Source organism: Dunckerocampus dactyliophorus, chromosome 12 (assembly GCF_027744805.1).
Source record: "Dunckerocampus dactyliophorus isolate RoL2022-P2 chromosome 12, RoL_Ddac_1.1, whole genome shotgun sequence".
Lineage (NCBI taxonomy): Eukaryota > Metazoa > Chordata > Actinopteri > Syngnathiformes > Syngnathidae > Dunckerocampus > Dunckerocampus dactyliophorus.
This window is the reverse complement of record NC_072830.1, coordinates 12,060,946-12,071,394: the sequence shown is the minus strand read 5'-3', so window position 1 is coordinate 12,071,394 and position 10,449 is coordinate 12,060,946.

Sequence of the window (10,449 nt, the reverse complement as noted above, 5' to 3'; positions counted from 1 at the left end):
TCGCGAGTCTGCTGGAGCCTATCCCAGCTGACTTCGGGCGAGAGGCGGGCTACATCCTGGACGGGTCGCCAGTCAGTCGCAGGGCACATATAGTATAGAAATCGGTGTTTTCATGATGAAATGGAAAATGCGCCCATTGCTGTTTGCTTTGATTTTGGCTGCATTGTCTTTTGCATAATCATGAGCGATATTCCTTATTAATTTCTTTTTTTATTAATTACGGTCTTACATAAACCAAACGTATGAAAACGTAGGCAATTTTTCCCCTAGGAATTAACGTAAATCCAATTAATCAGTTCCAGACACCGCAAAATAGGAACAACAAAGACATTTTGTAGAGAATAATTATAGTTTTACATGCAGAAAACAATGCAAAATTGTTAAGTTCTGTTGTGTTGCCTCTGTGTTACGTTGCTGATATCCCAAGCAACACCTGTCTGAGGAAAAGGCAGCCACATCCCAAGTGATGCTATGTGCTTTGACCAGTCTCTGCTGCAAATACTACAAGGAACATTTTATGCTCAAATGTGGCCTGCAGTTTCTGAAAGGTCCACCTCTGCATCAATGCAGAGCCTAACCAAGCACAGTCTTTGTCAACCTCAAAAACAAGTGTGTATTTTTCATCAAGTATAACCTGGATGATTGGGGCCCGGTCGGGCCCAGCCCAAAGAAGCCACACGGGATCGCCTACCCCCATAGACCCACCACCTGTGGGGGCAAGCATAAGGCTCCAGTGCTATGTAGGTGGCGGTCAAAGGTGGGCGCCGGTGGCCAAATCTGGTTCTTGGGACATGGAAAGTCACTTCTCTGGTGGGGAAGGAGCCCGAACATTGTGCGAGAGATTGAGACATTCTGACTAGACATAGTCGGACTCACCTCAGCCCAAAGTTTGGGTTCTGGAACCAAACTTCTCGAGAGGACCTTGTTCTACTCTGGAGTTGCTGCAGGGGAGAGGCGGCAGGCTTGTGTGGGCTGACGGGATTATGTCTCACAGCTGCCGTGGGAACGCCTTGGTGTCCTCCCCGTGGAGCTGGAGGAGGTGGCCAAGGACTGGGAAGTCTGGGATTCCCTACTGAGATTATTGTCATCCGAGGCCGTGGGACACGGCGAATGTTTAGGATCCCAAATGCAGACAAGTGAGGCAAAAAATACAAAAAGGAAAATTTAATATACAAAAAGAGTCCAAATACACAAACTACAAACAAGGAAAATCCAATACTGGTAGAAGTAACAAAAAAACACTAACAGCAAAAGACTGTTAGGGAAAAACTAGAGTACAACAAAAAACACTGAAGGCAAACCGTACAGGAGCAGATCAAAAATACTAAGCAGGCAGGTACAGGTAAGCAGGAAGCCAGAGAGCAGGGTAAGGAGCAGGTAGCCGGACAAAGCGGTAGGAGGCAGGTGGTCAGGGAGTCAGAGTACAATCTGGCAACTAGTAAATCGCCACTGCCTGGTTTAAGAGTCCTCAGTGATTGCTGATGGAGATTGATCACAGGTGTGCTCAGCCTGCCCACCCTGCCTGCTGAGGTGCACTGTGAACATATGGCAGATAGGTGGCAGCAGAGCGACAAGCAAACGTGATAATTATATTATTTGGATGGGGGTTTTTTTTAGAAATAAGGGTGGCTGTGTCTGAAATTCTTTTAGGAAAACCTATTGTCATAAACACTATTTGCATGTTAATTCACCAGCAAAGTCACAGCCACTCCATCCCCCCTCCCTCGAGACTCCCCCATCTCTATTGTGGACTCCTCCACCATAACCCAGGACCTCAAGTGGGAGCCCACCATCAGCTCGCTCATGGAAACGATACCAACATTTCATCACCATTTGTTTAATTTTCAAAATTAGAATCCAATCCATGATAATCAGACACCCATGGTTTATAGTCTTGTTATAGAGACTTTTCTGATGTTAAATCGAAGTAGCAAAACACCCCATCTGGGTCCAATCCAGATCACGGTTTAGCATTAAAGATTGTAAGCCTGTGCAAATTCATGCGTTTTGAATGACGTGTCATTTGACAGCACTACAAGCATGATTCATTTCAGCTGAAGCTCAGTTTGACTTAATGTTACGGGTCCCAGGCGTGGGCACCGTAAGGCAGATAAATTACCTGAATTGAAATGCAGGCAGAACAGCAAAATGAGGACGACGTGTAGCATTCCCTTGCAGATTGCGTCTCTTTATTTAACAAACACAAAAGTCATGCACATACATATCTACATATCTTTCAAGTCATTCCAGTCATTTACATTTCTGTCCTTAATCACTTATCACTTTAACATAACTTGTACATTTCACATTTCCATATAATCTCACTTCCTTGTGACTAAAACAACTATATTTTGGCACAAATTACCATTAATTGTATTTATTTGTTCTAATAACCCTTTTAATGCATTCTATTTGTGACAGGAGCGAGCGTCCCCTGTCCTGCGCTCTTATTTTGGCGGGCTGTGCCTTCTCCGGGGAGGAAGAGGCGGCCGCTTCTCGCCTGGTGGCCGCGCACCTGCGGCCAATTAACATTTGTGGCGGATAAAAGGCCAACGCGGTCGAATGTGTGGCGCTGGTTCATTATTATTGTCTTTGTTATCCATGCTTCTCGTCTCCAAGTCAGTGCTGGAACTTAAACAATTTACTTACCTAGACTACTGGCACCTTTTGTCACAGAGCCTTTCCTCCGTCGCTTTTTGTTTCTCCCGTTTATATAATTAAAGTACCCTTAATTTTTGCACTCCGTGGCTTCGTCTCTGCATATTTCGGGTCAAGCATTCGACAGCGTCTACTCGTGCCTGAAGCACCGTGACACTATCACATGCTTACTTGATGACATATGTCCTCTTAAATGTTCACACTTGTACATAAACATCTGTAATACCACAGGTTACTGGAATATTCCTCACAAAAATATATGATTATGTATCATGGTAACTTTTCTTGTAACATATTTATATACATACACAAATGTTCTTAAATACTTTCGCTATTAACCCATTTTTGATGACATTTGCAATACCCCGCAGTTCCACTGGATGGCGATCTAACCAATTAAGTACATGGAGCAGCGGCTATGCCTTTGATGTATTACGACAAACTTTCTCTCTTTCACTTATTTTACCAAATAAAATCAGCGGATAGTTTCACAATATACATCCTAACATGTACACAAGCACTTATATGGACTTATTCTGTTGTTTTTGGACAATTTACTGACCTGAATGGAAATGCAGGCAGAACAGCAAAATGAGGACAACGTGTAGCATTCCTTTGAAGATTCACTGAACTCTATAACAGGAATGGCCTCGATCGCTTGCTGCGCGTTGGAGGCCTGACGCCACCGGAAGTATAGAAGTCGCCATTTTGTTTCACCCAAAACAAGAAAGCCTAAGAACTAAGAGGAGCTCATGATGCCATCTTGTGCTGCTATTAATTGCACAAATTGTGATAATCTTGAAAATCGCGAGAAGGGAATTACATTTCACAGGTAGGTAAATGCTTAGAAATAATAAAAAAAAATAGTTAAAAAATATATACCTTCAATCTGTAAGCATCTTTTCATCTAAGTAGTTGTAAATGACCCCTTATTCTCCTTTAGATTTCCACACTGCAATGCTCAACTTCTAAAGCAATGGGTAGTAAATATGCAGAGAGACAGGTGGATTCCTGCAGCCAGATCGCAACTCTGTTGTAGTCATTTCACCGAGGAGAACTTCGACAGGACCGGCCAGACTGTTAGATTGCGACAAAATGCAGTTCCAACAATATTTGACTTTCCTGATCATCTTCTAAAGGTATGTGTTGCATTAAACTTTGATACTACGTAGATACTTTGCATAACAAATACCTTGTGAACACTGAAATTGAGTTGTTATGCATTGTAATTTCACACCATAGAGGTAGGGAAAACCTTAAACTGGAGGGAAATTTTGAGATTTGGGTCTAGTAAATGTACTCTGTTTCAATGGAATTTTTGTTAATTTGTGTTAATTTTTATACCGAACCATAATAAATGTAGTGAATGAAGATACATGTACAGTATGTGTATGCGTGTGTGCTTTTTTGGGTGAAGCAAGATGGCCGACCAATGGCTTCATGCGGTCAGCCGTGACGCCCCTTCCAGTAGTATAGAGTTCAGTGTGCAGATTGCGTCTGACGCAATACAGGAAGTGTCTCTGTATAAGGGTCCTGCCGCAACTGAAGAGAGACAAAGGTTCCGCCTCACGCTGTACAACACAAACTGTCAACAATATATACAACCACCATATTTCAGAAACATAAAATTCTGCGCATTTATATAGCATATTTTACCTCAATAAACACAAAATGAAGTCTATGTGGACACCATATTTTCGAGTGTGCCACAATAACAGTTTGCCACCATATATATAGGACATTGGGGGGTGGCCTACGGTCGGGCGTGATTGGGGAGGGGAGCTGCCTTGCGGGGCTCCTTTGCTCCTGCTGTGCCACTGACCTGTTGCCCCCCAATTTTAATCGCAGAGTAGACACTTAGGGTTTGGGGGGGCTGGCCAGGTGAGGGGCCCTCCGAGCGGCAGCTGTCCCCCGATTTTAATTGCATCATTAGCTATCATCCACATACACTCCATATACATGCACACAGATACACCATCCTCTTTTATTTTATTTTATTTATTTATTTATTTTTTTTAATTGCATCATAGACACTATCACACCTTATCACATACACGGGTGGGGCGGGCTGGATTGGGGTGCCTCGTGCACCTCGGCGTCTGCCCGCCAGGGTCGGCGGTGTGGCCGGGGGCCTGGCCGTCGCGGTGGCTCGCCCGGGGCGGCCTGGCCTGTGGGGTGCCCTTGTCTGGTTCGCCTGCCCTTCCCTGGGGTGGCCCTCTGGGGCCTGTTGATGCCGGGGCTTGCGCCGGGGGGGGCGGCTTGCGGTGCCCCCCCTGGACTGACACGTGCCGCGGGCGCCTCTGCGCTCTTGGGGCGGGTTCGGCGGTCTCCGGGGGGCGGTGCTGGTGCTTCGGGTGGCCCGTGTGCTGTCGCGGCGGCCGGTGGTTGCTGCGCTGTGGCGGCTGCTGGGGCGCCGGGCCAGCTGGTGGGTTGGGGCTTGGTCATGCTTGCGGGTACTGTGGGCCTGGGTGGCGGGGTGGGGGTGGGGGGGCGGGTGCCCTGGGGCCGGGCTCGCTGGGGGGGGTCGTGCTCTGCCGGGCGCTTGGGCGTCTGTCGCCGTTGCGCTTTGTGCGCTGCCGGGCCGCTGTCTGTGTCCTCGCCTCCCCCGGTCTGTCTGTGGGCTTGTCGGGGGTGGGGCTCCGGTGCGCGGGTGGTGCGCTGTCGGCTCTGGTGGCATGTGGCTGGTCTGGCTTCTGGTGGTATGTGGGGGCCGTCGGCTGGTCGGCTGCTGGTCTCGCCTTCTCGGCGCTGGTGCTTGGCCTCCCTGCGGCTTGGGGTGTGGTGCTCCCGCTCTCTCTTCGGGGTTTGCTGGCCCGCGGGTCTCGGTTGGCGCTGTGTGGTGGTTCGCCTGGCTGCTCGCCCGTTTTCCCGCCTGCCTGCTCGGTTTCCCGCTCTCCTCCTCGCTGACTCCCCTGTCTGCCTCGCTGGCGGCGTCCTACCGCTGGGGGGGTGTGGCCGGGTGTCTTCCTGCTCCCCGGCAGTCTGCGCTCTCCGCCCCTGGGTTCTGAATCGTATGTCTGGGACCCCGGGGTCCCCGGCTCCGCTGCTCCTTGGGTTACCAACGGGGGATAGGGTGGGGCTTCCGGGTGTCGGGCAGTCGACCACTGTGTGTGTGTGTGTGTGTGTGTGTGTGTGTGTGTGTGTGTGTGTGTGTGTGCGCGCTTGAGTAAGTAAGAGTGTGTATGAGCGTGCGCATAGGGGTGTGTTTGTGCGTAGGAGTGTTTATGTGCGTGTGTGTGGGTGCGTAGGAGTGTGTATGTGCGTGCGTGTGTGTATTTTTTTTTATTTATTTATTTTAGTTATTTATTTGGGGGGGGGCATACAGGGGTTTGCTCCGTGGGGTCAGGTGCTGGGCGATACATCTCTGCCGCCCGTGCCTCCGCCGGGTGGGTGGAGGGTGTGCCTCCTGCATCCCTTGGCGGGGCGGCCCTGTGTCGGGGGTCGGGCGGGGGTTGGCCCGGGGCGGGCCGGGCTCCGCTCCCTGGGGGTGGGGGTGGCGGTGGGGGGGAATTGGCGCTTCCGGCGCGGGCGGGCTTCTTTCCAGCTGTGGAGGCGTCTCTGGGCCTGCCGGTTTGTGGCCCCCGGTACCCGTCTGCCTTTGTGGGGTGTGATCTCTCGCTGGTCTCGGGGGTTGGCAGTCCTCCGGCCCGCTGGCGCCCTGTCCTTGGCTGGGATTACCTCTCTTCGGCCCCTTACTGGTCTTCCCGGGGGGGGGGGGGCTCTCTGGGCTGGCTCTTGGGGCACTGTTCTTTGTGCTGCCTGCCCCTATGGGCCTGGTGGCCTTCTGGCGGCCGGGGCCCGGCCTTGCTATTTGGGGCGGGGCTCTCTGGGAGGTGGAAGGCGGCCCTTTTCCTTTCATGCACTCTCAGTGACAATCACACGCCCACACATTCCTGCACCTTTATATATATATGAAGTCTTCCTTACATACAGAGATACCTGTACATATGCACACTCACAGTACATACGTACTTCCCCACATTACTCACTGAGTTATCCAGGGTGTTATTATGTTGTTGGTTTTATTACAGCGACGGTGATTTCAGCAGTATGACTATATATATATATGTGTGTATGTGCGGTATATATGTGTATATATATATATATATATATATATATGTATATATGTATTTATGTATGTGTATGTATGTATATATGTGTGTATATGTATTTTTTTTTTTTTTTTACAATGATGTGCATTACAGTAACTTTGATTCTATTCACTATCATGGATAATCATTTCATTACTACAGTTATGTGTGACTGTTTCAATGCGGTATTATCATGGTGATCACTATCATAATTCATCATTTCATGACTGCTATTGTGTGCGACTGTTTCAATGCAGTATTGTCATTGTGATCACTGTCATAGGTCATCATTTCATGACTGCTATTATGTCTGATTGTCATTGACAGCTTTGTCATTGTGGTTGTTGATATTGATTTGTCCTTTATCCTTGTTCGTCTTTATAGTTGTCACGGACATTTATTTGCTGATGTCGTTCGGTATGTTTCTGTTGTTCTGTCACAATTGTTGTTGTTGCTGCTGTTGTCCTTGTCTCTTGTCTCTCTTTTTTTTGTTTTTGTCCCCTCTCGCCGCCCCCCCCCCCCCCCCCCCCCCCGTTTCCTTTTCTCTTCTTCTCTGTCCCCTCCTGCTCCGGTCCGGGCGCTCCAAATTTGCTTTATAACAAGCATCAAGGTAAAAGAAAAAAAAAAAAAAAAAAAAAAAAAAAAAATAAAAAAAAAAAAAACAGTTTGCCACTCTGCACACATTTACACACTGCCAAAGGTATACTTCCATGAGGCAAATCATTCTTTGGCTGTGAAATTTTTATACCAAATCCAAATCAAACCTGAATTAACATTCAAGCTCTTAACGCCATATAACATCAAATATTTTGGTTCAATTCATATGATTTTGCCGCAATGTAAGCACCCACAATGTTTAAAAATGCCAACTGCAACTAATCTGGATTGAATGTGGATTGTACTAGGACTATCCGCAAGTACAGTTCAGTTCTTGAGTACATCTTTCTCTTATTCTACATGGTATTCTTCCAAGAATAAAGCTTGCATGGAATGCACGTGTCGCATTCCAGCAGCTCACCAGTGACACCAAATGCTTTTTTTTCACACAAAGCATCTTTTTCACCAACCATGTCATGGGCAGGAAATGGAACAAGGGCTTTCACGTCGCTTACCTTTAGCCTTCCCAACACCGATGAAGCATCAAGGGTTGTTGTCGTCTACCGTACCTCTGTTTCACCTTGCCCACAGCACACGCAGGGCACTTCAGTCCAATTAAAAAGACATCAAATGACAGTAATTACTTTCATTGCCAAAATACAACATACATTGTATAAACAACACCTACACCTGCATCATCTAGCAAACTCATTTTTCACAATAAAACATCTATACTGTTTTTTTGTGTTGTTTTTAATGAGCGGCTGTGGTATTTGTCTATTTCTGCAGTGAAGTGTGTGCGCTATGATGACACCGCCTGTCGACCGAAGTCAGCTGGGATAGGCTCCAGCATGCCCCCGCGACCCTAACGAGGAAGAAGCGGTATAGAAAATGGATGGATGGATGGATGGATGGATTTTATGTAGTATTACAAAACCAGAAATGTATGAATAAATTTAGTACCACATCTGTCCACCAGAGGGCGCTGTTTCAAAAGGCCAAAAGTGCTCAGCTATTTATTATAAAATATAAGTTAGAGCTATACATATACAGTATATAATTATTAAAACAATATGTGTATTTTATTTGTACTAGTTTTTTGAATGAAAAAAAAACATGACTGCAAAAATAAAAATGGATAATGGTTGAATGAAAATAATTGAAGAGGAAAAGACTTAGTTATGTATTATTCCTTGAGTATCAAAAGGTCAAAATGCCTTCTTTAACAAACACGTGCTGACAAAAAGCAGTGAAAAAGTAGTGAATTTCATTTTCATACCTATGGCCAAGCAGAAGAATCCCAGGACCAGAAGCTGGAAACCAAGTCTTTGCTTGACCAAAAAGACACTGATTTTCATCACCCAGCGTCACTCATACAACAGTCACTGTGATGTTGTGGAAAAAATCTCTGCAGAAATGCTTTGATACTTAATACTTTTAATTATTTTTATATAAAATTTCATTTAAAAAAAAATAAAAATGGATAACTTACATTTAAAATACATTTTATGAATTAAATTTACAGTCAAGCACTTAAGTGAATTATAGTCATTAAGTGAATTTATAGTCAAATTTATGTTATAAATTTTTGAATGGTAGAATGGTAAGCCAATCTTATAAAAACAGGCTTTGTGCATAGCACAACATAAAAATAAATATCACACAAAAAGTTCAAATTCAACAACTCATTTGACAAAATAGCTATACGCACCAAAGCTCAGAGAAAATGTCTTCTTTTATTTCTGTTTTAAGATTTGATTGATATGGCCTTTTTTCCAAGTAGTGTTGAAAAGAAGTGAAAAAGTGGGACATGGAGGGAATTCTCTTACCGACGCTCCAGAACATTCCCAGGAGCAGAAGCATGAAACAAAGCAGCAGCATGTTGTCAAAAGAATGTTGATCTGTGTCAAGTCTGGACCCAAAGCGTTCTTCTTCCAACCTGCTCAGCAGTCTGAAGTCTGAAGCCTGGAACCAGAGTGTTTTTCTTCCAATCTTCATAGGAGTATTTGCCATCAAACATGGTTAGCGTGACTTCAAGTACATTTACAGAACATTGTTTCTTTGCTTGTGTGTCTTTTCATAGTCTCTGTGGTGATACCATCACAGGATTGATCGCAAATACTCATCTTTCATAATTTGTGTTTTATAACTATATTTGACACTTTTTTTTTTTAATGTGATGTACTTGAAAGTGATTTTTTTTAAAACAGCTTCCATACAAAATAAAAGCATAAGCAAATGAAAAATGAAATAATCATGAAACCATGATGACAAGCAGCTGTCAGAATGGAGTGTGCTTGTTAAACACCACCAACTGTAAACAATGATTAGAGATTATCATCATGAATGGAGTGGATTCATGTCAGTGACTGTAAATGTTTGTGGTGCCCAAAATGTGAGGAAATGTTTCAAAAGGGAAGCTGAAGGCCCAACTTGCAACTACTACTCCAAGCTAGTACTACTACTACTACTAGTTGAAGTGATTCCCAACATCAACTAGTGAGACAAGTGAGAAATCCTTTTTCCAGGTTTTGTACAGCACTTTCACTCCTACAGAGGATTAATACTTAATACGGACATGCCCACCAAGGTTACCAGGAGACCACCAAAGGGACCAGGCCACCCATCGAGGGTATCAGACGGCCATCAAGGTGACTAGAAGACCATCAAGGGTACCAGGAGACACACCATGGGGACAAGGGTACCCACCAATGGTACCACCAAGGTACCGCCCACCGAGGGGATCAGAAGATCATCAAGTGTACCAGGGGACCAGGACATCCATAATAAGGGGTCAATGTGGATATCCACAAGAGGTCTAGGTGACAAATGAGGTGTCCAGGAGACACCTAGCAGGGGTGGCTGACCCTCAAGGGATCCCAGCAGACCAAGCAGAAGTCAAAAAAGTCTAAGAGGGGAGATCCACAATGGGTCTAGATGACAAACGATGTGTCCAGGTGCAAACCAGCAACTAAAAAATAACTTGTAGGCCTTCCCTTTTCGGACACACACACACACACCTACACACACACACGCACACACACACAAAGCAGCGACTGCGAGGGAAGACGAGACGCAAGCAAAGCTCAAAAACATTTATCGG